Genomic DNA, 26,518 nt, shown 5'->3' on the forward strand with positions numbered 1-26,518 from the left:
ATACTGCGTGCAATAGTGGAAGCAGAATATAGCCATCAGGATTAGAACCCTTGTGTCTTGCGGGTTCTGTATCCTCACCTGCCAATGAGGAGATGCGTGCCAAAGGAATTGCAGGGTTTAAAACAGGGTCAAGAAACTGTGGCCTTTCAGTCCTAGCCATCATGTCCAATCAGTCCTAGCCATCATGGACAACAGTAAGTGAAGTTCTGAAGTGCAGCAACATCTGGAGAACCATAGGCTCTCCATTCCTAGTTTAGAAGTTAGAGTGAGTTCAAAGGGGGCAGAAGTTCAAAAAACTCCCTCCTCCAGTCTCAACCCTTCCCTATTGATTCCTACCCAGCCAGATTCTAAACACATGCTTGCGGAGTAAAGTAAGAGAAAGCAGGTGGGAAGAAGGTTGCAGGAGAAAAGCAGGGGGTAGGGGAGAAGTGAAGCATGCTCATTTACCCTGATTCCTTCCCCACTGCACATTGCCACATCTCTCAGAGCTTTAGAAGCAACATGGTGCAAGCCTATCTTACATTGTGTCCAATTATGCATCCACACACAGGGAAACAAATCAAGAAAGCCAGCAATGCTGCTTCACATTTTGGAAGTCCCAATCTCTCTTTCTTTTTGAGGTTTTCTCTGCTTCCCCAGTATAGTCTAGTCTTGGCTCAGCATGCCTTTTGAAACCAGACAAGGCTTGTCTCTTGCATTAGCAGAGATCAATCTTGAGTTGAGAAATCCATTCTTGGAATTGACCTTTTGAAGTGGCAGCCATGGAGTCTTCAGGGAAACCTCTCTTGGTTCCAGAGCTCTGAATTCAGCCCAATCATTCAACGACATGATCGAGGGCACAGAAAGAGCAAAAAATCCAATTGCCGTTCAGGGTGCCGGCAACTATTAAGCTTAGCGAGCACGGCTAAAGCTTCAGTTGTGCTTTTGACTGCAGAGCTGATAAATAACTTTCCAAGTGTAATTAATAATCACAACAGCCTGTCCAGAAAATGGAAAATGAGAAGGTCAAGGGCAATGATTAATCCAAAATATCCCCTAATGTACCAGACTCCTGTGGTCATTTTAGCACATGTTCAAAATGGTGATGTGCTCATTCAGACTTGCAGTTGCCTTAAAGCAAGAGTACAGAGCTTATGCGACCCCCTCTGATGTTTTATATTACACACATCAACCTCAGCTAGCATGACCAATGAGGGGATGAGGGGAAGAGCTGTGGTCCAGAGGTAGAGCATCTGATCTGCATGCAGAAAGCCCTAGGTTCAATTCACTGCTGAATACTGAGATAGATGGGCCCCAATGGTCCAACTCTGTATGAGGCAGTTTTCTATGTTCAGGACATGATAGAAGATGCAGTTCAGAACAGCCGGCTCTTTTTATATTCTTATTACTCTATTAACAATAATCCGTGCATTGGGGGACTCACCCAGCACTGCATTAGTAGAAGACAAGAACAGGGCATCTCAGAAGTGTTTCTCAGAAGTGCCCCTCCATTTTTGTTGTTGTTGTTGAATGGGTGGAGGGACCAGCCCTTTCCCACCATGTTCACTAGATCCACCCTCCTCACTTTCATTCATCTGGCAGTAGGTCTGAACAGGGACCTTATGCACCTACTGTACATGTGCAGACCCTGTGATCAAGGTTTCTGATGGCATGATTGAGAGCCTGCACCCATAATAATTAGTACAAAGCTTCCCAACTGACCTTTTTATTAAGCATGTATCCTGCCTCGTTTGTACAAGACCCTTACAGAGCATCCATTCTTATTCGTACAGAGGTTATATGACTTCCTGTCAATTGATGGTTATCCCACACATTCTAGCAGATTTTCCCATCACTTTCCTCACTGCTAAACTCTTCTTCTTTTTTAAGGGAAGGAAGTGGGTTTGTGGAGCCAGAGCACTTTAATCCATTTTAATTGTGGAAACCTATATACTGGGAACCCTGATGTTGGGAAAGATTGAGGGCACAAGGAGAAGGGGATGACAGAGGACGAGATGGCTGGACAGTGTTCTCGAAGCTACTAAAATTAGTTTGACCAAACTGCGGGAGGCAGTGGAAGACAGGAGTGCCTGGCGTGCTCTGGTCCATGGGGTCGCAAAGAGTCAGACACGACTAAATGACTAAACGACGACAACAACAAATATATATACTGAAAGCGACCTATATGGATATGCTAACCCTTAAGGCTTTCTGCTGAATGCAGAAGGTCAAGAAGATAGTAGACATGGCCCTGATACCCCTCATTATGTTCTGGAAACATGTTGAAAGCTACCTTCGAAAAAGATTAGACTCCCTTTCAAAACAGCCAGCCAGGGAAGGATCAGGGAGAAGCTGCCATGACCAAAAGCTCCCATATATCCCCTGCCTCTTTGCAGAGCAGGTCTGCCAGCTGCAAATGAAAACTGTGTCTGCTGGGAGGAAGGTGTCTCTGGTTCTGACCCTCCCTGGAACTTCATAATTTTCATCCAGATTCATGTGCCCCAAGCAAATTGTGAGGTGCCCCTTATGGAGAGAGACTAAACCATGTGAATATATGAGGGTTACGAGTACTATAACCTGAAAACCACTGTGATATTGATGTTCTAAAGTGACATACCTTGACATTGCAAAACCCAGGTTCAAATTCCCTCTCAGCTATGAAGCTCACCTGGTGACCTAGGTCTAGTCACACCCTCTCAGCCTACACTACCTCACAGGGTTGCTGTGAAGATACATTGAGAGGCATGAACCTGATATGCCACCTGAGTTCCTTGGAGAGAAGACAGGTAAAAATAACACATAAGGTACTGTACTGCCAAAGAAAATAAAGAGAGATGCCAGACAGCATATGTAATCTTTGGTCTAATAGCAACCTCCCAGAAGGGCTTTGAGAGATCACTGTCAGAAGAATACAATGCAAGATGAAAGAGAATGAAAGTAGCCAGAATGACATAATGGCAACTGGTGGGGAGGCCACCCAAGAGATGTGTGATCAGTTGGAGGGAATGAAAGCAGCTCCAGTTTAATTGCATTTTATTATTTTATGATAGTGTCCTTCGGGATCTTTTTGCATCAGATGGTAAGGCTGAAATAAAAGCAAATGAGTAAACCACATCCGCAGTGGGGCTTGAATCCTGGTCCTCCATCATCATGGCCTGACTGGTGTACTTCGTAGAACTGGAAGGGACTTTGGTGATCATTTACTTCAACCCCTGCTCCATGCAAGATCTGCAAGATCTGCAAGATCTACAGCACCCCTGACAGATGGCCATCCCATCTCTGTTTAAACACCTCCCTCGAAGGAGAGCCCATGATATCCCGCGAGATGTCTGTTACACTGCTGAACACCTCTTGCCATTAGGAAGCCTCTTCTAATGTTTTTCTGACATCCCCGCCCCCCAGTTGTTCTGCTGCCCTTTGGGCAACAAAACTGCTCTGTCTTCAACAAGGTAGAATATGTTGCATGCAGTTTTTCCTCCATTTGCAGTGTGCTTCAATTAGAAAATCAGAAGAAAGTAGGTGCAATCCAACAGTGTCAACAAAGTTGTCTTGCTGTTGAGCTCTTCAACAATGCCAGAGATGCTCTTGACAGACTAAGACTTGGGAGATCAGGGTTCAAATTCCCACTCAGTCATGGACCTGTCACTGACTCTCAGTCTAACCGACTTCACAAGGTGATTAGATGTGGAAGGGGAGATCTATTTATGCCACCTTGTGCTGTTTGGGGGAACAGTGGGATAAAAAAGCATTAAATAAACCAACAAATAAATAAATTACCAAATTACAGACAATTAGTTTCAGTGTGCTGGACACATTTACAGATTATTATTTTTAAAGTGGCACACCACTTGTTACTTTTCTTCCAGGATGATGAGGAACCATTAATGAGTACTCTTTGGGTACCAATCTATACTGCATTGGTCAGACCACACCTGGAATACTGTGTTGAGCTGTGTGGTTTCGGTCAGTCAACCAGCTGTGCAAATCCACCTAACAGTTACCTCATTCAACCCATATTTTACCAGCTTCCTCATAAGAATATCGTGGGGGGCTTTGTCAAAAGGCACACCACTCCTGGGGGCTTCTGGGAGTACTAATGGTGGTTCACTGCCACTTTTGCCCTTATGGGCCAGGTACGTACACCTTCTCCCAGGTTCATTCCCTGGAGCCAGTATTGTGCAGTGATTAGATTGCTGGACTAGGACCTGGGAGACCAGAGTTCAAATCCCCACTCAGACTGACCTGGGGCCAGTCATTCTCCCTCCCAACCTAACCTATCTCACAGAGTTGTTGTGGGGATTAAATTAGGAGGGCGAGAACCTTCTTCCTTGGGAGAGAGAAAAAAGTGGATATAAATGCAACAAGTAAATAAACTCCAGTTAAAAATGTCAAGTATCAAATGATGAGAAAGACTTTGGCCTGAGACTAGAGCCACTATCAGTCAGAGTTGGCATTAGTGGGCCAGATGATGTGGTATGAGACACTACCCTGTGTTCCTGCAAGAGAACAGTCAGTTAGATAGTTATTTATGAATTCACTTCTTGGTGGGGAGGAAAGGAGAGAGACAAATATCCTTCCTTCTAGGGCACAAAATCCCTTATGAGGAATGGCACTCCTAGAAAAATCACTGTGGTAACTTGTCTTCCTGGAATCCTGTTTCCTGCAGAAAGCAAAGGGGGAGAAGACAGTTAAGATTATCTGTCAACTACCTCACAACTTAAAGGCGACAGCAGTTGTGGGAGCAAAGTCACTGCTAAGAGGGAAAGTGTTTTCTCTTGAAGATTTGTTGCATGACAGTTAAAATAAATGTGCTTCTAAATGCCATTTGAAAAACCCTGTGACACACCCTTCATCATAAAACTGGCGTGGTATGGCCGGAGAGAAAAAGTGGGAGTGAGAATGCGTTTGGCAAGTCTGCTACCTTTCTTTCCCAAAGCCATACACTCAGCGCCATCTCTCTCTCCGTATGACAAACCTCCATCTGTTATTTACCAGTTTTCACTGCCATCTCTTTCCCAATGGAACTTGGGAAGGAAAGGCTGGTGACCAGGTTGAAAATTCTCAGTTAGTGGTCTTAGCTAATAAATTATTGTTGTTGTGATTATGATTATTACTCTCCCTTTCAAAGAGGCACGGTTCCTAGAGTTCTCTAGGAATAGGGAACAACTACGACGCCCTAAATTCAATGGTTGAATGGTCAATCCCTCTTCATAGGGAACTCTGGGAATTGTACCTACTGAGGGGAATATGGGATTTCCTAACAACTCCCAGCACCCTTAAGAAAGTTCCCAAGGTTCTTTGGGGGAAGCCATGCTGCTTAAAGTGGTAGGATACTTCTTTAAATGTATAGTGCAGATTTTGCCCACCCACCTTGAATATTGCCAGTTTTCCCCAAGACACCTTTTGGGGAAAGTGTGTGATTTATGGGAGGTTATTAGGTTCTTACCTTATAGCTCAGGAATGGGAAACCTCATGCTTGGGGCTGAATGCAGCCCTCCAGACCTCTCCATCTGGCCCTCAGAAATCTCCCTATACCATACTCCCTACCCAAGCGCAGTCCCAAACCCAACCCAAACCCTTCACTGCCCCTGCTTCAAAGCCTCCTTGAGGGGCTTTTGCCTAGCTGAAACACAATGTGATAATGCCTCTTGCTTGGCTGGATGAGGGATGAAGAAGGGTGTGTGAGTGTGTGTAGAAAGTAGCCTACTGTAAAATTCATGTTGTTCCTTTAGCCACTTTTGCCTCTGGCCCCGCCCACCACTGGCATGTGATTCTCAGAAAGCTCCCAAAAGGGAATGTGGCCCTTGAGTCAGAAAAAAAGGTTTCCGATCTCTGCTTTATAGTGTGTGTGTGTGTGTGTGTGTTTCTCTATATAGGTTGTAATGAACAATGAATTCTTTGTGCATGGAAAACAGCTGAGCTTAATACCTTACAGATCTCTCAAAGAGACGTCTGTCTGCTCCCAAATGAATTTTTCCAAAGCGTTGTTCTCCTTTTTGGGCTGTATGCTTTAGAAGCCTCCTGTGGGTTGGAGGAAGTCAGAATGAATTTACACTTTTCCCTACTCCCACCAACCCTCCTCCCCCTTTGTGAGCTTGACAATTATCCCTTTTTATTAGAGAGTGGGGCTGTGATTTAGAGAATATGATCCTGTTTAATACAAGTGAATTTCATGATAAAAGCTCTTCAGGTAACTGAGGCATAACACACACAAAAAGAATAGCTCTTTTCTTTGAATGTACAAGCCTTTCTTCCTTACAAGAACACTGTCACTTTATCTTAGTACCTGCAAGATTTGCTCCCATGTCACAATGACTATCTTTCCTCTCTTACATGCTCTTGTGGCTTTTAGAAAGGAAACAAAACCTTATCACTCTAAGAACTAGCCAGATTGCATAGGTGGGGGGAAAGGTATAGAATGTGATAGAAATTTCCTCACTGCAACATCTGAGAAGTGTAACACAAACAGATATTACATTTCAGACATTGAAAGTACAACAGTCCCTGCCAGGACTTTTTTTCAGCTGGAACTCACCGGAAATCAATTTCTGCACCTCTCTTAGAATGGCCATTGAGGGAGGCATTCATGATGAGTTACAGCACCTCTTTTTCTAGAAAAAAATACCACTGCCCCCTGCTCAGACCATGTCCCCCTGGACATCAAGAATTCTGCCTTTGAAATCCCAATAATGTCCAGGGAAATCCAGGCATATGGCAGCCCTAAAGAAGGCATAGTGTATTCTTGGGGAATCAAACTTATCCTCTCCTCATGCTCCCACTTCCCAGCATGGCAACAAGGATGATTCCCTTTTTTATTAGCCACCACATCTTCCATACATCACTACTGGGAAAACCATAGCTTTACATCACTACTGGGAAAACCATACATCACTACTGGGAAAACCATACATCACTACTGGGAAAACCATAGCTTTAAGGTCCGTATAGTTAAAGCTATGGTTTTCCCAGTAGTGATGTATGGAAGTGAGAGCTGGACCATAAAGAAGGCTGATCGCCGAAGAATTGATGCTTTTGAATTGTGGTGCTGGAGGAGACTCTTGAGAGTCCCATGGACTGCAAGAAGATCAAACCTATCCATTCTTAAGGAAATCAGCCCTGAGTGCTCCCTGGAAGGACAGATCGTGAAGCTGAGGCTCCAATACTTTGGCCACCTCATGAGAAGAGAAGAATCCTTGGAAAAGACCCTGATGTTGGGAAAGATTGAGGGCACTAGGAGAAGGGGACGACAGAGGACGAGATGGTTGGACAGTGTTCTCGAAGCTACGAACATGAGTTTGACCAAACTGCGGGAGGCAGTGGAAGACAGGAGTGCCTGGCGTGCTATGGTCCATGGGGTCACGAAGAGTCGGACACGACTAAACGACTAAACAACAACAACATCTTGTGTTAATTTGTCTGTAACAAACCAACTTCAAAGTGTGGTTTATGAAGCTGCCTTCTTTCAACAAACCATAGTTAAGATAACCACAGTTTAGGGCTTGCACCTAACACTAAACTGTGGTTAACTGGTGATAACTGTAAAGGTAAAGGCGCCCCTGACCATCAGGTCCAGTCGTGTCCGACTCTGGGGTTGCGGCGCTCATCTCGCTCTATAGGCCGAGGGAGCCAGCGTTTGTCTGCAAACAGCTTCCGGGTCATGTGGCCAGCATGACAAAGCTGCTTCTGCCGAACCAGAGCAGCGCACAGAAACGCCGTTTACCTCCCGCCGGAGCGGTCCCTATTTATCTACTTGCACTTTGAGGTGCTTTCGAACTGCTAGGTGGGCAGGAGCTGGGACCGAGCAACGGGAGCTCACCCCATTGCAGGGATTCGAACCGCCGACCTTCTGATCAGCAAGCCCTAGACTCTGTGGTTTAACCCACAGCGCCACCTGGGTCCCCGGTGATAACTGTAGCATCCACCATGCATTCACTGTAGAAATGATGATGTGAGAAATTGGGGCAGGGGGGAATCACAGCCACTGGTTTACCCCTGACCCTTAATTATTTATCACAAATTATGCTCAGGCTCTTATGCACATCAAACAACACAGCTCATAGCCACATATTGCAGAGTTGTAGACTACATCAATCAAGGTGTGCTTATGCAGGGTTCTGTTCACAAGTTCCAGTCAATGCATGGAATGCTGTGACCAGCATACATGATCGCATTCTCCCTCCATGGCCATTTGTCATAGAGGCTTTAGTTGAGATTGCAGGGAGTTGGACTAGATGACCATAGGGGTCCCTTCCAACTCTACAATTCTACAATTCCAGGATTCTATGATTTTTATCCTGTTCCACTGCCTCCACAGCTAATTTGATTTTTGTTGTTGTTTAGTCGTTTAGTCGTGTCCGACTCTTCGTGACCCCATGGACCATAGCACGCCAGGCACTCCTGTCTTGCACTGCCTCCCGCAGTTTGGTCAAACTCATGTTCGTAGCTTCGAGAACACTGTCCAACCATCTCGTCCTCTGTCATTCCCTTCTCCTAGTGCCCTCAATCTTTCCCAACATCAGGGTCTTTTCCAAGGATTCTTCTCTTCTCATGAGGTGGCCAAAGTATTGGAATTGTAATTTGATTTACTTCGATCTAATTTGATCTAAGGCAGGGACAGCTAATGTCAAGCCTCCAGATATTGTTGGGCTACAACTCTCACCATCCCTGACAATTATCGATGCTGGCTGAGGCTGATACAAGCTGTAGTCCAGCAACATCTGGAGAGCAGCACATTGACTACCCCTGACCTACATTATAGGTGTGTCTCCATCCAAGCTATTCTCAAGATCTGTATACCATTTGGGAGGTCAAATTCATGCATGGAAAGTTTAGCAAATCACCAATCTTCCCTGAGTTCTCGTTCTCTCTCTCTCTCTCTCTCCCCCCAATAGCTTCATCTGCAAAGTGGAATTTTACAAAGAGCAGAACAATCCAAAAAGAAAGAAACCCAACTCTACAAAGTTCAAACTGCCTGAATTTAATTGGAACCATTCCTCCCTGCACTATTTATCAACAAAGAATCCTGTTTCCCAATACTCAGCATGTAGCCAGTGCCACTTACTGGAGTTTAAATGTTCAAGGAGTGAGCACTGCCAAAAATGACCGCATTACCCAGATTCTTTCCTGCATCTCATTAACAGAGTTTCATGTGAAGGGGGGAAAAAGAGCAACGTTTGATTTTTGTTTCAACTTGGACACAGGATGGGATTGCAATAATAATGGCTGTCAAAGGCATGAAATGCCCACAAGGATTTGGTCAGAGACGTTACAGATGGAAATATCTACATGCCCTGCCAAAATACCCACAAGTAATCTTTTTAAAGTTTAGAACCTCTCTGTCTTGCTGTGTGTGGGATACAATAGTTCCTAATATCTGGCATGGGGAGAGGAAGGCCTCCAGGACACACTGGGGTGGGTGGCTTAGAGCATTGGGGGGGATTTCTTTCAAAATCTTTCAATATAGTGCTCCTTTGTCTGAGAGAACGCTACAGTATTCCAATCTAATAAGCCAAAACCACAGTTAGCTAAACTGTGTCTCAACCCTTTTTGTGGGGAAAGGAGGGGGAGTACTTTGCAGCAACAGACTTCTTTTCTGTGTTCTTCATGAATTAGTTCATATGAACCCAGCCACACTGGAAAAGAAGGGACTTGGGTTTGGGTGGAGTTTTTTAAACCAGGTAGGTGGAATCAGACCTAGAACTGGGGTGGAGAATGTTCAGGTGGTCATTTTCCCTTCTGGGAAGGACCAGAGGCGAAAGACATCTGTTTGTTTTTATCGGGTAAGTGGGATCAGACCTTAAACATGGAACCTTTTTGAGACAGGGGGTCGCATTCCCTTCTGGGTTTCCTTCCAAGGGCCACATGATAGCTGTAGATGTGGCCAGAAGCAAAAGGCTTAGTCCTGGTGAGGTTGGCAGGTAGGTGGCATAAGATATAGAATAAAGGCTATGGGACAAGATTTAATGCTGTAAGTTAACCCTAAGACTGGGCCACACGCACCCCTTCCACTTTCCTGAAAATATTCTACCCCAGGAAAAATTGAGGGGGTTATTTTCTGCTGCTTTCGTATGGAGTAGGCTTCCTCTGAAATTTTCAAGAGAGGGGTTGCACAACGTATCTTACTGCATCTCACCAGGAAGCTTTGCAGAGAACCTCATGTTGCTTCCAGCTGGCCATACTTCTCAGAATCAGTGTGGTGCAAAATGACATGATGTGCTATTGTCAACAGTGACTAACCCTGATTGCTATGTTCTACCTCCACTGTCAGAAGCAGTACGACTGTGGAAGGATGTGTGGGTCCAGAACTAGCCTCCACAGTCACTCATGGACTCACTTTAAAAAATGTGTTTATGGAAGACAATCTTACTTGGCTGCGAGTGATTGCCAAAGAAGAAGCTTGCAGGAAACTGTAGGAAGGGTATGTGCTCTTGTGCTCATGTCCTATTTGTGGGCTTCCTAAGGGCTCCTAGTTGGCTCTTGTGAGAACAGGATGCTGGACTGGTGGCCATTGGCCTGCTCCAGCAGGCTTGCCTTATTTTCTTATGATACTGAGCCCAAGGTATTCATAGTGATGGATCTACATATAGCCCCTGGACCCCAAAACCAGAAATGCTAAAGGAATGTAAGCCTTGGGAAAAAATGCCAGAAATGTGTGACAACCTTTGTTGCTGCTGTAAGAGTGCTGGTTTTACCCCTTTAAATATTTTTAAGCAGACTCCTCTCTGCTTATAATGGAAGATTTTTATACCTGAATAATGCATCTTCTTCTAACATAAAGGAACAGCATGGGGTATCTAGCTGTTTTAATAATCCCCCCGAGGGCACAACATTTTCTTTTCCCAATTGATTCTTTTTGTCCATTCTACCCACACAACTGCAGTTCAGACAATTCCTTTAAAAAAAATCATCTGTTTTCACTTCCATTGGCAAAATAGAAAGCCTTTGGGGTCATTTGTTTATTACTGAAGGCGCTCTTGAAATTCACAATTTTGCTGAGAGCACCAATCATCTAAGAACTATGGAAGTATCCAACAATTCACACAGTAAAGAACTGATTGCTTACGTATCAGTCAAAATGTCAACATACTAAGAGTGAAGACAGACAGGCAATATCAAGGCACGCTATACATTTAAAGCACATTTCATCCAAAGAATCCAGAGAACTAGTTTGTATTCTTTGGAATATGTTTTAAATGTATGGTGTGTACAAAGCCCAAGTATGGAGGAATTGGTTGAACACTTATCCTGCCAATGTCTACTCAGACGTAAGCAGCACTTAATTCAGTGGGAGTTACTTCCAGGCAAAGCGTGCACTGGACTGCAGCCTTTGTCCATCATATATTGTTGACGAGCAACTCAGAAATCTCTCATTTGAGTCTCATTTCTGATTATGTCCAGATTGAATTGTGGAATATATTCTTCATTATATGCTGTGAAGTTCAATTTCAGTGCAAGCTTGTTGTACATTTCTCTATCATTACTGGAGTGGAGACAGTATTGGTTGGATTTGCAGGAGAGAGAAAAAAATGATTATTGACCGGCAAACTCCAGTAAGAACATCATTAGATTAACTTCAGCTAATGCAGAGTCAGCCACTAAATCTTGCCAAAGAAAAAAAAAGGCTTGATATTTACACAATTGACTTTGGACTTGACCTGTGTGATCTGATAAGCTCTTGTTAATGTTTTATTGATAGAAATGCTTTTGCTTATTTATTTATTTATTTATTTATTTATGAATATTTAATTCTTATCTATAGCTCAGGAACTGTTGTATAAATGTACCATTTCCTTTCGGTTATGTCCTGTAACACATACACAACAAATTACTATGAAATTTATCAACGGTTGGCAAAATGTATGTGTGATTATCTACTGAGAGAAGCATATAAAGAAGGGCCAGGCTTGGCTTGAAGATGAATAGGTGTATAGGGCAGCTGCATACTTAGGCATTCCCATTCCCTAACATCTCCTTCAGTTCAACCATGTTCTGACATCTCAACATTAAACATTTCTCTGCTTTTTGCCCTGCATTGATTGTGTTAGATGTAAAACAGCAGGGATCATTCCATTTGTAACTTAAGGGTTAACTCTGTTATCAGTAAGTCAGCCAACCAAGGCTGTGTGTAGAGGTGTAACCATTTCCGACCAAAAGAGCAAAGGATCATTGGCCTCTTCTACCTCCCAGAGCAGTTCAGGAGAACTAATCCCATGCTCCGTTGCAGAAAATCATTCACTTAGGCTGCAGTCCTAAAACCATGTAGGGTAATCAGCATTCACCAAAAGCTGTATGTTGAAGATATCAGGTGCACCTCTGTGGGGAAGGAGTTTCACAACTTCAATTTGCAAACACACACACACACACACACACACACACACACACACAGAGAGAGAGAGAGAGAGAGAGAGAGAGAGAGAGAGAGAGAGAGAGACCTCCACCTGAACACTCTCATCCGTTTTTATGCATATTTTTTCTTCATTGTATGCATTTTTACATGCAGTTTTTTCTCTCTCCCCCTAACAAGCATTTTTGCAATCAATGTACATTGCTTTACCAAATAGAATGCATTTTGGGGGGTACCTTTCCCTATTCTTGGGTAGGAGAACAGCAAACCACAAATTCTAAAAGATAGTAGTGTTTTGGTCAGTGTATTAGCTCAGGAAGGGCAAATTAGGTAGGCTTGCATCAAAATATGAATGGGGCAAAAAAAATTCCCCGGCCCTAACTTCCACTAATTATACACTCCTCCCCCCAAAAAAAAATTAAAATAAAATTCACTTAAAATAAAATCCCCTGAAAATTCAGCTCTGCAGCTATTCAAGACCTGGCAGCTCTTGACCCCTAAAGAGAGAAAGCTGTTCTGCATACATAACAGAAGAGTCTGAAACACTCAATTGGAGTGCTTTAATTTCTGATGTACTAAATAATTTCAACATTTAGCAAAATAATTTGAAGAGAGAGAGAGAGAGAGAAGCATACGAGTTCTTAATATCTCCCATCATGTCTTTTCAACCTCTTGCTCTCCTAGCAAGAAGGGCCTTTGGGTGGGAGAGAGATGAAAGCTAACTAACAGCAACCAGTTAGAAGTAAACGAATCAAAACCATTGATCAATAATAGATGAATTCACTGGCTGGAAAGATTTCCAATACAGTCTCTGGGGGCAAAGATGCAGCATAGGCAATGGACAATGAGCACTGCCTCTCTCTTCTTGCTGACCAAAGTGAAAACTGAAAAGGCATTTTTTTAATAATAATAATAATAATAAACGTGTTAAGGCATTCTAAAGAGAAGCCTCTTAAGCAAGTTCAGCTATCCCCATTTGGAGTATGTTTGGTCCTGGCTGGCATTTAATTAGCATCCTGCCATTTGACAAGGTGAGATGCATTCCCACCCACCCACCCACCCTTCCCACCACAGCGAACAGAGGGCTTAGACTCCAAAGACTCTTTAAACTCAGGCCTGGGTTGCTTTGGCGGCTTCCTCCCTGCGGCAAATCCAGTCGAGACATCAAAGGGTGGAACGTCTCTCTCTCCAAGTGATATAAAACAAATAATTTGGAAACAGTTATACTCTGTGAGATTAAATGGCCCTGTGTGGCAAATTAATTCTTTCAAGCGACAAAGTGACAGGATCCCTCATTTTCTTTGTACTGAACCTCAGCAGTCACAGGTCTGACAAGGCCCTACCCTCTCAGGAAGCTATAAAACACAATGATGGATTTTGGCATGTTTGTATAGATGGCATGCATGCAAATGATCTGTTTGTTTAGAAGCGCTTCCTACGTGTTTGAACTCAGCATTAAAAATAAATACATCCTCATGCAACTTAAGGAAAAAGGCTTTAATACCAAGCAAAATAGCTCAGTGGGGGACTTTCTGTCATCTGCACTAGGGATCTCAGATCAAAATCTCGGATGTGACACTTTGGAGAGAAATAAAGAACATTCATTATGATTCTATTTAAAAAGTGATTCAAGAAGAACAGAAGAAGAGTCTGGCTCAAAACAAAACACGGGTAAGGACCATAGATAAGTGGGAGAGCATATTCTAGGCGAACAGAAGATTCCAGATTCAATTCTTCACATCTCCAATTAGGGCTGGAAAAGATGCCAGTCTGAAACCTTGGAGAGCCACTTCCAGGCATTGTAGACAATCCTGAGATGGATGGACCTGGGAAGAGGCCTCTCCCCTAAATGTAGCAGCAGCCGCACACTGCAAAGCAACAAGTTCTGCCATAGTTTTTAGTCTCAACTTTTTCACCCTCCCAAAGAGAAATCAATCACCTCAAGAAGTTACCTCCAGGAAGTCCCAAAGCAGAACTTGAGGGCAACAGTCTCCCCTACTGTGGCTTCCCAGTAACTAGCATGCAGCGGCACAATGCTGCCGAGCATGGAGGTGGTATCCAGCCATCACAGGTAGACCAATCCTTCATGGCCATCTAAGCCAGTGGCCATATTGTGGCAATGAGTTCTGCAAAGCAATTCTGCACTGTGATAAGAATAGCCCTGCTTGATGACACTAAAAGTCCCATTTGGTCTAGCGTCCTGTTTTCACAACAGCCAATCAGATGCCTATGGGAAACCCACTAGCAGGACATGAACTCAACAACTCTCTCTCCCCACTTGCGATTCCCAGCACCTGGTATTCAGAGGCATACCTCCTCTGAAACTGGAGGAAGCAAATAGCCATTATAACTAATAGCCATTGGCATCCTCCACGAATTCATCTAATTCCCCATTTAAAATCATCCAGGATGTGGATCTTGTGATAGTGAATTCTGTAGTTTACCTGAATGCTGTGTGACATAGTACATCCAAAAAGCAACTAGCAAAAACCCACACTGTAGGGAGGAAGAGCTTAAATAGCAGCCTGATTGCTTCTCTCCCATTGGGCGCTCCTGCCCATGTGTTCCCCAAGACCCCTCCCTTCCCCCCTAGGATAGTCCAGCTCATGTCTTCTCCCAAGTAAAAGCTATATGGCAAATTAAGCTTCAGTGTGAGGGAAATTTTATGAATTTGGGAGGGTAGCAAGGATTTTTTTTCCTTTCCTCTGTTGAACAACAGCCCCCAACTAAAAGCCTTCCACAGTCTTCAGCCACATTCATGGAACAGGGTGCTTCTGAGAAAAATCCTATCCCAAAGGTCACCAAATATTTATCCATTGATACCATTGTGAGACCACCTGTCAACCCAAGTCTTCTAGGTGGCTTCCCAATAAACTAATAGTATACAGAGATACGGCACATTAAATAAATAAATAATCAATCCCACTACTACATATGTCTTTAAAACTCAGAACCAGTATAATGAAACATTACCAAAACAGCTTAGAAATAGACTAGCATAAAATTAATATGAAACCCCATCTTAAAAACAGAAGAAGAAAAAGCCTCTTCTGACTACACTAGAGATTAAAAGGCATGTGAGAATTTAAATTTAATTTAAATTTTAAAAGGGGTCTTCACCACCACCACCACTTTTCAGGGGACAAATGCCCCATGAATGGGGATATTCCACACACTTTTCATTTCTCTTCTATGAAGCACAACAAAACTCTGTTTTTATATAGTATTTGTTGATTTCCTAATAAGGACCTTTTGAAGAAAACTGATTTGGCACTGGTGTACATGTGTAAGTCGAATGTGACATTTGCCAATCAGAAGCACATGCTTCTGAGCCTGCCATCAGCTGCTATTTGAGGGAACATTGTGTGGTAATTGTTTTAAATGTTGACAGTTTTAATGGGGGCTGACATGTTGCCATCCTACCAGTTATATTATTAGTGTCGGCAAGGAGCCATTTAGACTTCAACAGTTATTTTGCCATTCAGTTCTTGCTCTTTGTTTCTGGATGGATGGACAGTAAGCTGTAAACACATTTCTGCAATGCTGTCTTAACACAATTACAGTGTGCAGCCTTGAGTGGCTGCATGGGGTGGGGGTACTGTTATTTGTTGAAAGCAGGACTCCGGAGGTAGAATCTTAGCTGGTGGCAGTCGGAGACCAACGCAGAAAGTCAATCATTGTGAACTGTCTATGGGGAATTAAAATGAACTGCTGCGTTCTTTTTCCTCTCTCTCTCTCTCTCTCTCTCTCTAAAAAAAGAAGAGAGATCTTGCCAATTCACTGCATTCATATATCTCACTTCAATTCAGTCTGAACCATAGGTACAGATGGGCAAATCTGTCACTCTTGGTTTCACTCACATTCTCACTTTTCTGAGAAGTGCAATTCTCTACACTCCCACATCGGTGTGCTTTTTTTTCCTTCAAAAAAGTTGTCATGAAAATTCATCAGCACGTTATTGCAATTTCCCCCCTAATATACACATTTTTGTATGTAGTTTCTAATGTATGCATTTTTTTTGCAAAGCAATGCCCCCCTAATACATTTTATATGTTATTTTCACTAATATATAAAAATTTATGCATGTTCTACTCTAGTGTATACAGTTTTGTACATGTTCCTTTAGAAACTGCATTGCAAAATCCAGAGAAGTATGAATTTTGAGAGATGGCTGTGTTTTGGTTCCTGCATTGTTTCTGGAAGTGCAAATTTGGTAGGTTCTCCCCCATCTCTAACCACAACACAAGATTAGAACATCACTGGATTTGGCTCCAGCAATCTGTGACCTGGTGTTCCTACATCAAGTAGTCCTGCGACCACGGCCAGGGGCGTCACAAGGGGAGGCGGGGCATACGTTCTGGCCCGGATTTCATACCTAGGTGGGGTGACAAAATCCCCCTGGGTGGATCTGTGTGGTGGTGCTTGAACCCCCGGTGGGTGGATTTTGGCGATTGGTGTGATAGGCGTCATGAAAATCCACCCGCTGATAACGCAAATATGCCCGGTGATCAGCATGGCACACACACACACCCAGCGGGCAGCGTTCGCACCTCCCGGCAGGCGGCGCTCACATCCCCAGTGGTGGTTTTATGGGATCAGCAGTCGGATGTTCACAATCATCGCCCAGCCGGGCGTATTTGCACGATCAGTGAGCAGATTTTCACAACCACGATTGCGCCCATCGCAGAAATCCACCCGTGGGAAGTGCTAAGAAAACCTCAACAACTTTGGGGTACCCTCCCCAAAAAAGGTTCAACAACTCCAGGCAACCTTCCCAAAAAATGCAATGTGGGGGGTGACAAAAAAAATCGCACCGGGTACCACTTGACCTTGCTACGCCTCTGACCATGGCCACATCAAAGGAGTGGCTTACACATCAAGGTGGGGACAAAATGAAGAGAAAATTCGAGTGGTATGGGTGGTCAGAGCCTAGCACTCTGAAGAGGATGCAAATTGCCAATTCCCCTGGTCATCAGTAAAGGGAAGAATGTACTGTAGCTAAATGTTTGAGTGTACACATCATTTTATGGTTCCCCCTTAAGGTCTTTCATATTCTAAAATGGAGATTCAGAGACTTGGTCCATCTACAAATACCTCTTAGCATGTATAAAAAGTCACTTGCACCTGATTCTGAAAACTTCAAGATCAGGCTCAACTCCATCAAAAGAAGAGGGGAAGAAATGACATCTCGCCTTTTCAGCCTAACATAAATAAAAGCTGACATTTTATTTCAAGCACAAGTCATCATTTCTGCAGATGAAGGCACACAGAAGGAAGAGGAACATAACTGTCCAGCTGGCTTATTTTTGATGTTTGCTCTGCTTCCTCAGAGCAAATTCTAGATCCAGCTTGCCATAAATGAATGATGAAAGGCCTAATAGTGAACTGGAACCACCATACAAATATATACAGGCAAGAAGCTTAGGTAAATACTGAGTTTAAAATCCTGTCCCTCTTTGCCTACCATTTTACTTATGCCCTGTATTCTAGTGCAAACTCTGTGGGCCTCTCCAGACTGATATTTCCTTGTGGATTATTCTGCAACATGCTCTTTAAACAATAACAGTGCACTAGTGGTGAATTTATTCTGTGTTAGTTTATTCTGCAACATTTCTCCAATGCTACTGCATTTCTGCTTTCCAGGGGGGGCTACAATGCAACAAAAGTGAAAGAAAAATAAATCACAATATTTGTAGTATAAAAAGCCATGGGATTTCATCAGGACATTACATGATATGCACTGATTGTAAATGAAGCAGTTTGGCCATCCCAAAATGATTCCAAGGCACAAACACTATTGAAAGCAGAGTCATGTGTGATTGGTCCAGTAGCATCATGAATGTGCAATAAAAAGGATATTTCCAGGGGACCTATAGATGCTGATACAGGAACTCTTGCTCAGCTCCCATTCCTTTCAACAGAGTTTGCATGGAAGAATCTCCAGGTCAATGGCGCCTAGTGCATATTTTTCTCTGGCCAGTACAGAATAGTCTTCTGATAGTGATCTAAGCCACGTACCATGTTTGAAAGGAAAGGAGCATAAACAAGTATCCTTGGTGGTTTCTCCCCAGCTGTAAAGCTGCAATCCTTCAGAGATTGTACAACTTGTAAAAAATTTTTTTGAAAAAATCAACCTGGTTTACAGTATTACATATGTAATATTGCATGAACCTGGTTATAGGCCTCCAAGAACATTGGTGATTTGTGGAATGGTGCCTTTGCTTAAAAACTGAAATGACTTTAAAGTTAAATGTAATTACATCTGGTCCAAGGGGGGTGTTGTAAAAAGAAAACAAAAAAGTCAGCTGTATATGAATCATTGTTTATGACTGATATATATTGCAAATAAAGAAAAACACAATGATAAAAAAGATGGGCAAGGATTTTGTGGCCACACATAAGCAATGACTCTGTTGCTTTAAAGAACAGAGCTATCCAACATCTTGAGAGTCTATTGTTTGCCTCATGCCAAGGTAATAATAAAGATTATGAGCTCTTCAGTTAAGTTTGGGTGGCGTATTAATATACCTCACAAAGCAGCATGATTGCTTTTATGCTTCAAATGCTCTTGAAGACATGCGTGTTTATGTATCCTATTGTTCCCTTTAATAATCTCCTGAGGAAGAACTGTTAGTTCCTTGTGCTAGAATGAAAGGCTGGCCATCAGTGTATAAGTAGAACATCTTTAATATTTACCAGCATTATTTAACAAATACAACACGTTTAAAAATAGTGCAATTTGCTGCATTAGTGGCTAAGTGTCCACAAGTCCTAGTGATTAGGAATGCAGCAGATTGCACAGATGCTAATTAAAATAACTAAGCTCTATTTCTTTTTCCTATTTTTTAATCTTGATATTAGTCTAACATTATCGAAAGTAAGTAGCCATGAGTGAATTTCCCCAGGCTTTAATTGAACTGTATCAGATTAACCCAAACAATCTCACTCTAACATAAAGAGGTAGCTTAATTAGAGACAGTCGGAAGAATCAGACCTCATCATGCCCCTGATTGAGGGTAGAGTCCCAACCCTTGACTCTTTAGCTCTCCCCTCTACGAGCATCTCCATTCATCTCCTACCCACTCACCATTTTCATATCCCAGTTCATTTCTGGGCCCCATTCCAGGTTCTCACACTAGCATTTAAAGCCCTAAACAACTTAGGTCCCAAGATAGCTGAGACTGCCTCCTTCCCTTCATGCCATCTTGGGTGTTAAGATGAACAGAAGGGCCCCATTTGATAGTTGTGGGGGTGGCCCAAGAGACTAATTTATTTCGATTGCTTTTAATTTTTGAATTTTATATGGTGGTGACCTGCTCTGGGCCCTTCTAGTGAAGAGCAGGGAAGAAGAAGAAGAAGAAGAAGAAGAAGAAGAAGAAGAAGAAGAAGAAGAAGAAGAAGAAGAAGAAGAAGAAGAAGAAGAAGAATATGAGACTAAGGCTTCAATCCTGTACCCACACCTGTGGAAGTTCCCTGACTTCCATGTGACTTTCTCCTGAGTAGACACAGACGGGTTTAAACATCCCCTCCCAAGAATTCTGGGAATTATAGTTTACTCCTCACAAAAACTACAATTCACAAACCTTTTTAAAAACTAGGCTTCTCGGGATTATTAGGGGAGGCTCCAACGGTATGGTATGCATGCAGTCATACACTGACTCATGCTGTAAATACTAAAGCAATCACCCACAAACTCATGATGTTTGCCAGTGTGGTTCAGGTTAGCTCCTCTCATCTTCACCCTATCCTGGATGTTGACTGTACCGATCAATCAAATCAATTACTCACATCAAATTGAATGCAAATTAACGTAATTGTCTATTAACGCAAGTAGCATCACAGACAGAACTCATTTTGATTCGCATTGTGCTTTTCAGTATCGCAAACTGGGTGTTAAGCCTTGTCAGGCTGCAACGTCTTTTCGGGAGAACAGTGACATAGACGCTGCCCCCAAATTGAAATGCCAAGCAGCAAGAAGGCTAAGAAACCCCAAGAGGTTTCTGCCGCATTTAACTCAAGCCATTGGTATTCCGCTTAAATGCTCTTAAATGTAACAAACAGAATGGGTGATGGCAGCTAACCCAAGCTAATAGGCCAAGTGTCCATCAGGATATCTCTATTCCTCTGGCACTCACATTTATCCCATACTTTTCCTAACCTACATCCTCCAACACACACCACAAATCACATTTCAAAAAGGCCACCTTTTTACTCTCAAATAGATAAAGCTCTCCATTCAGCTATGTTGCCAATTGATCCTTGGCACGAGATGGAGAACCATTCCTAAGCGATATCGCAGGGGACCCTTTGCCCGTGCACCCTTTGGCAGCAAAGTAGCCAAAAGAGCCATTGTGGAGGATGGAAGGCTGGTACATGGAAGTAATAGCAAGCAGGAAGTGGCAGAATGAAATGGGTGAATGAGCACCTCCCATTCTAGCGCATTAAGGGAATAGCAGAAGTGGGAGAGCAAGAGCAGAATACAGATGAAGACGACAGACAGGTGGCTCGTGAGAAGCCAAATTGCTCTGTGATTTGATCTAATGGGCAAGTGACAGGTGCAGGAGAACAGCAAACGAGTTCAGGAACCAGTCTGATGAACTTGGGAGAGGGAGGATTGGGCAGTGGCGATATTTAAGTCTTTTGTACAAAGGATTTCACGAAACATACAGTACACCCAAAGATTCTAATAGGAGAGGTGTTCCCATGTTTACATTCAACGAGTGTACAGTCTGTGTACCTATGTACACAAAAAGTCAAGCTGTCCTCTTATTCACATGTAGCATTCAATGAGTGTGCAGTCTGTGTACACAGAAGTTGAGCTGTACAAGTCAACAAATCTTTCAGGGAGACACACACACACACACACACACACACACAAGAAAAGCCTGCTGGATCAAGTCAGTGGACCATCTAGGACAGCATCTTGTTTTCAGAGTGGCAAACCAGATGCTTGTAGGAAACTCGCAAGCAGGATTCACATGCAAGACCACTCTCCCCTCCTGTGGTTTCCAGCAACTGATTTTCAGAAGCGTCACTGCCTCTAGCTGTGAGGACATAGCACAACCATCATGGCTGGTAGCCATCGATAGCCCTCTCCTCCATGAATTTGTCTCTACACACTTACATGTGTGTAGAGACACTTGTTCCTGTGTTCAGTGTAATGTGTGAAGAAGCCTAATGCCTCTTCAAAAGATACTCGAAATTGAGCTTGTTTTATCTATGAAATGTATCCACCCTTGAAAACTGGGAGGCTTACAGCTTACCCTGGGCAACTGAGTTAAAGCAGAAGGGATGCGATCTTCCCAAGAAACCAATTATGAATCAGAATTCCTTTGCTTGTTTTTTGACTCCATCTGTCCAACCATCTTACAAAATGTCAAGGCAAAGACTTGTGGCAGTGCCTTCCACCATAATACCTCCTTGAAAATTTAACAGCACAATGCTTTACACCTCCACAGGTAATATTCCTACAGGGTAAACATTAGAGTTGCCAGACTCAATAGAGGACAGAACTTCTGTGCCTTTAATTGCCCTGCTCTCTGAAACCAGCAGACCCTTTGTTTAATTTCCAAGCAAAGGGTCTTCTGGTTTCTCTTTAAGGTTTCCAGACTCAAAAGAGAGCAGGGCAATTAAAGGCACAGAAGTCCTGTCCTCTATTGAGTCTGGCAACCCTAGTAATCATACAATCATTATAAACACAAACACAGCCTACACAGCCTGACTCGCAGCACCCAAGGGATAAGTCTGCTTTGTCAGCTCCTGACACTGCCCAGTACTGAGGCCATCCAGCTCAGAATTGCCTTCACTGGCTAGTGGCAGAGAGGCTCCAGGATTTCAGACCAAAGTCTCCCAGCCCTACCTGAAGTTTCAGGGATTGAAACTGGGACCTTTTGCATGCTCTACCACTGAGCTATGACCCTTTCCTGAAGGACACACAATCTCCGTGTTGCAGATAGTAAATATTGCACAGTTTGAAGCAACTGGAAGCATAAGAACTGACTGTTTTGACCAGGCCCATTGAAATATTATTCAATATCTTGTACTATCCAGCCCAGGCTCAGCATCTTACAAAATATTAAATAATCCAAACAGACCTATAAGCAAAGGTTTCTCTCTCTCTCTCTTTCCAGCCTGCTTTCAAGCTGTCAGGCTGTTTGCTCTTGAAGAGCCATTATTACATGCTTTGTTCTCTGTTGAGTTCAGAGGAAGACTAACAGCAACCACCCTTTCAAGGTGGCAAATTTGCAACTCAATACCTTCGTCCTATGATCAAAGATTCACTCTCAGTACAGAATATAGAAACAATCAACAGGTAATCATTAACTAGTTACAGCTCAGTCTCTTTTAGAAAAAAGAGTCCACTGGGGGGTGGGGGGCGATGTTAGCAATACACATTTAGCCATTTTTCATTTTAAACCTTCATTAATACAACAACTACCTGACATTCAGAAAATACCTAAAGGCAGCCCTGTTTAGGGAAGTTTTTAATCTGTGATATTTTAATTTGTGTTGGAAGCCACCCAGAGTGACGGGGGGGGCAGCCAGATGGGCAGGGTATAAATATTATTATTTGTTGTTGTTGTTGTTGTTGTTGTTGTTGTTATATTCATTTTTCATTTCTGTGTTAATTAAACCATTATAGTTAACACCCCATGCCTACATGGCCACAACCTGCACTCAATATAAAGGGACAACAGCCTTGTCCAGGACAATTTCCATTTTAAGCTACAGTTCAAAATGGAGAGTAGTAAGCCTCAAAAAGAGTCCAGAAGTTCTTGTAGGCAACTCTCTCATGGAAGATGGAGCTGCATTTTGGCACCTCTCAATGCAAATTTCAATCTCTCTGAACAATTCAACTGGGCAGCTGGAAACTGGTCCAGCTTATCCTCTGTAAGTAAATGATGCAGAATCCCTGTTCTTGCATATCCATAGCAGAGGAAAGCAGTTCATTTCTCTCCGAGTTTGAGTTTCCTCTTCCCCCCCACACCCAATTGGTATCAAGACAGACAATAATATAGTATTTAGACTTCACTGAAACAAAAACTGACAACATGCTATACAGCAATTGCCTACCATGCTCTCTTTTTCTAACCACTCTTATGGTCTTCCACACTCCAATTTAGAAGCACTATAAAACCTGTCATAGTTGATGTGAAGTGCCACAAAGCTGCAGTATCAGCAACTTGTATCATCAATTGGAATGCCGGCAAATCCACAGTGGGACACCTTAACTGTCAAGATGTGGGCTGATTTTTTTTCTTCCTTTTCCTGATTTATTGTCAGAGAGTGTGTGTGTGTTTAAGACTTCCGCGCATAGCTCAAAACTTTGTGTGTGTGCGCATATGTACTCCTCTACTGGATGTGAGAACTTAAGAAGATCCCCTCTAAATCAGTGCAAAGCCTCTCTTAGTCCAAAAACTGATGAATCAATCAGTTTAAGTTTCTCACATTTTCTCATTTCTCCAACCTTAAATTCAGGTTCTCCCTATTTCTGCATCAGTTAGTTGGTGAATTCTTATTTTTTTAACTGCTCACGAAAATTTCTCAGCATTTCAGTGCACATTTTGCAAGCAATTTCCCCAATATAATGCATTTTTTAAATGTTGTTTTCACAAATACATGCATTTCTATGCACACTTTCCCCTAACATACGCATTTATGTACAAGCTGATTGAAAAACTAGGTTGCAAAATTCAGAGGACTATGAATTTCAAAGGATAGCTGTGTTTCGGTTCATATGTTGTTTCAGATAATGTAAATGATGTAGTTTCATATTGAAATGTGAACCAAATTTATCCCTCATACCCAGCCTCCTGTCTCTCAAAGTGACCCATTTGCACATCCCCACCAATTCATACACCAGGAGACAGTGGGCCACCAGTAGCTACCTTTGGGGGGGTAGCAGCTATCCATTCCCCGCCACAAAATACTCCTCAGAAGGGGCAGTCTAGTAAATCTAAAAAGACAACAGGAACAAAGGAAACTGCATTACACCAAGCCAGAGACTTGGTCTATCTAGTTCAGTATTGCCCACACTGATAGGCAGCAGCTCTAAAGCATTTCAGGGGTTCAAAGTTTAAGACAAACTTTAAAAAAAATTGAAGCAGGAATGGATGAGAAATTTCCAGAGGGAAATACTAATCCTAGAGGAAGAGCAGAAGACAGGCAGGCAGGCAGGCAGGCAGGCAGGCAGGCAGACAGACAGACATCAAAATGCAACTTGCAATGGGATTCTACACGTTGCCAAATTTTGCAATACAGCTTTGGTTCAAAAAAGTGTGCCCCAAAATGCATATTTTGTGGGAGGGAAATGCATACAAAGATACATATTTTCAGAAGAAGAATGCATTCGATTTAAATGCAATTTTATGCATTTTAAAAACTGCAAAAAAGAGGGAAAGAACAGACCTATGAAAGGAGATGTGTGATGTTGACTTGAAACAGAAAGAGGACTTATAGCAGCCGGGCGGGGGGAAACTGTGGCTCTCCAAATGTTGCTGTACTGAAACTCCCATCATTCCTAGCCATTGGCCATGCTGGCTGCGGCTGATAGGAGCTGGAGTCAAACAACCTCAGGAGGGCCACAAGCTACACACACCTACACACACACCACAGTCTCATTTGAAGGTGATACAAGTGTTAGACAACCTATTCCTAAAACTTTGGAGTAGACAAGAAATATATCGAGATGAAACACAGATTAGACGACAATCCTAGCTGGGACAAATTCTTTGAAAAGTGTTGATCACTGAAGAATAAATCAACTACCAGGCAAAAAAAAATGAGAGCACTATCAGCAGTGATACTTGTAAGGTGGAATGGTTTGGTTGACCAGATTTTTCTTTTTCTGACGATCTCATTTCAATCCAATAAAATCATGGCCTCTTTGAACTCAATTACCATATCCATACCTCCTTTTGACCTCAGGGGAATAGTGTGCTATTAGAGTTTGGTATTACATCCTCCATTGCATAGATTCCCTCCCCCCTTTTATTTTATTTTTTTACAAAAGCCTTCCCCTTTAAAAAAAACTTAAACTGGCCATATTTAGCAGCTGTTTGCTCTAGCTGACCTTAATTTAATCTAGTTTTTACAGAGGTATTTCTTAGGGGGGTTAAACATTCTTGTTGCTAACCATACTCTTCTAATTCTGGGCCCCTGAGAGTTTCCCAGCTCACAGAGGGGAAATTCACTTAGTGAAGCGTCATTGGAGTTATCATTTTTTATATATGCATATAATTGATTTGTAATTATCATCAGGGAGGCAACACCAGTGCTAACCTAATTGTAAAATATATTGTTCCTTTCAAGTCTTAATGTATCGCCTCGAGTGAGCCTCACTTAGGCTCCGACAGACTACAGTAAATAGACTGACAGCAGGAAGCCAGGGAAATAGAGTTCCCCACCTCTCAGCACAATAAAAGATGTTCTCTTTTAGACTATTGTTCAGTCCATTAGTGTAATGCCTGGATGTTTTTCTCACAGTGGGATGCAGACCAGGTGTCAGGGCTTCAAAGCAAGACCATATTTTGCAATAAAACCCAACTTGCTGTAAATTTTCTACCATCTGTTCGTCTCAGCAATAAAGAGAATTGCTCTCTCATCTGCATTTTCTTTTTGGTTTCCCATATACATGCAACATTCGTTTACCCCAAAGTTTAGTAACAGATCATCCAAACCCCACAACACCAATTGAATGAGTGAGTTATTTGGGCTTGTTGCCTTGACTTATGAACATTCTGATGTACTACATTTATCAAAGTACTAATAGATAAAATCTGCAATCATACAACAACAACAACAACAACAACAACAACAACAACAACAATTTTATTATTTATACCCTGCCCATCTGGCTAGGTTTCCCCGGGCACTCTGGGTGGCTTACAGAATATATAGAACATAATAAAGCATCAAACATTAAAAACAGAGCACTGTAGCCATGTGAGAGGGGCCTCATAGCTGACTGGAGATTTGAAGCCAGGTCTCTCTGTCCGATCCTCTGTCCACTTCACCACACCATTTTTCCACTAGGTCCAACTGCACAAGGCACTGGAAAGTCCCTTTGCCTGAGGGTTTGAGCCTGATCCCAGGTACCAGCTCCAAGAACTTCAGGCTGTCACTGTAGCCTCGCGCCAAACTAGGGTTGCCAGACTCAATAGAGGACAGGACTTCTATGCCTTTAATTGCCCTGCT

This window comes from Zootoca vivipara, chromosome 6 (assembly GCF_963506605.1).
Source record: "Zootoca vivipara chromosome 6, rZooViv1.1, whole genome shotgun sequence".
Taxonomy (NCBI): Eukaryota; Metazoa; Chordata; class Lepidosauria; order Squamata; family Lacertidae; genus Zootoca; species Zootoca vivipara.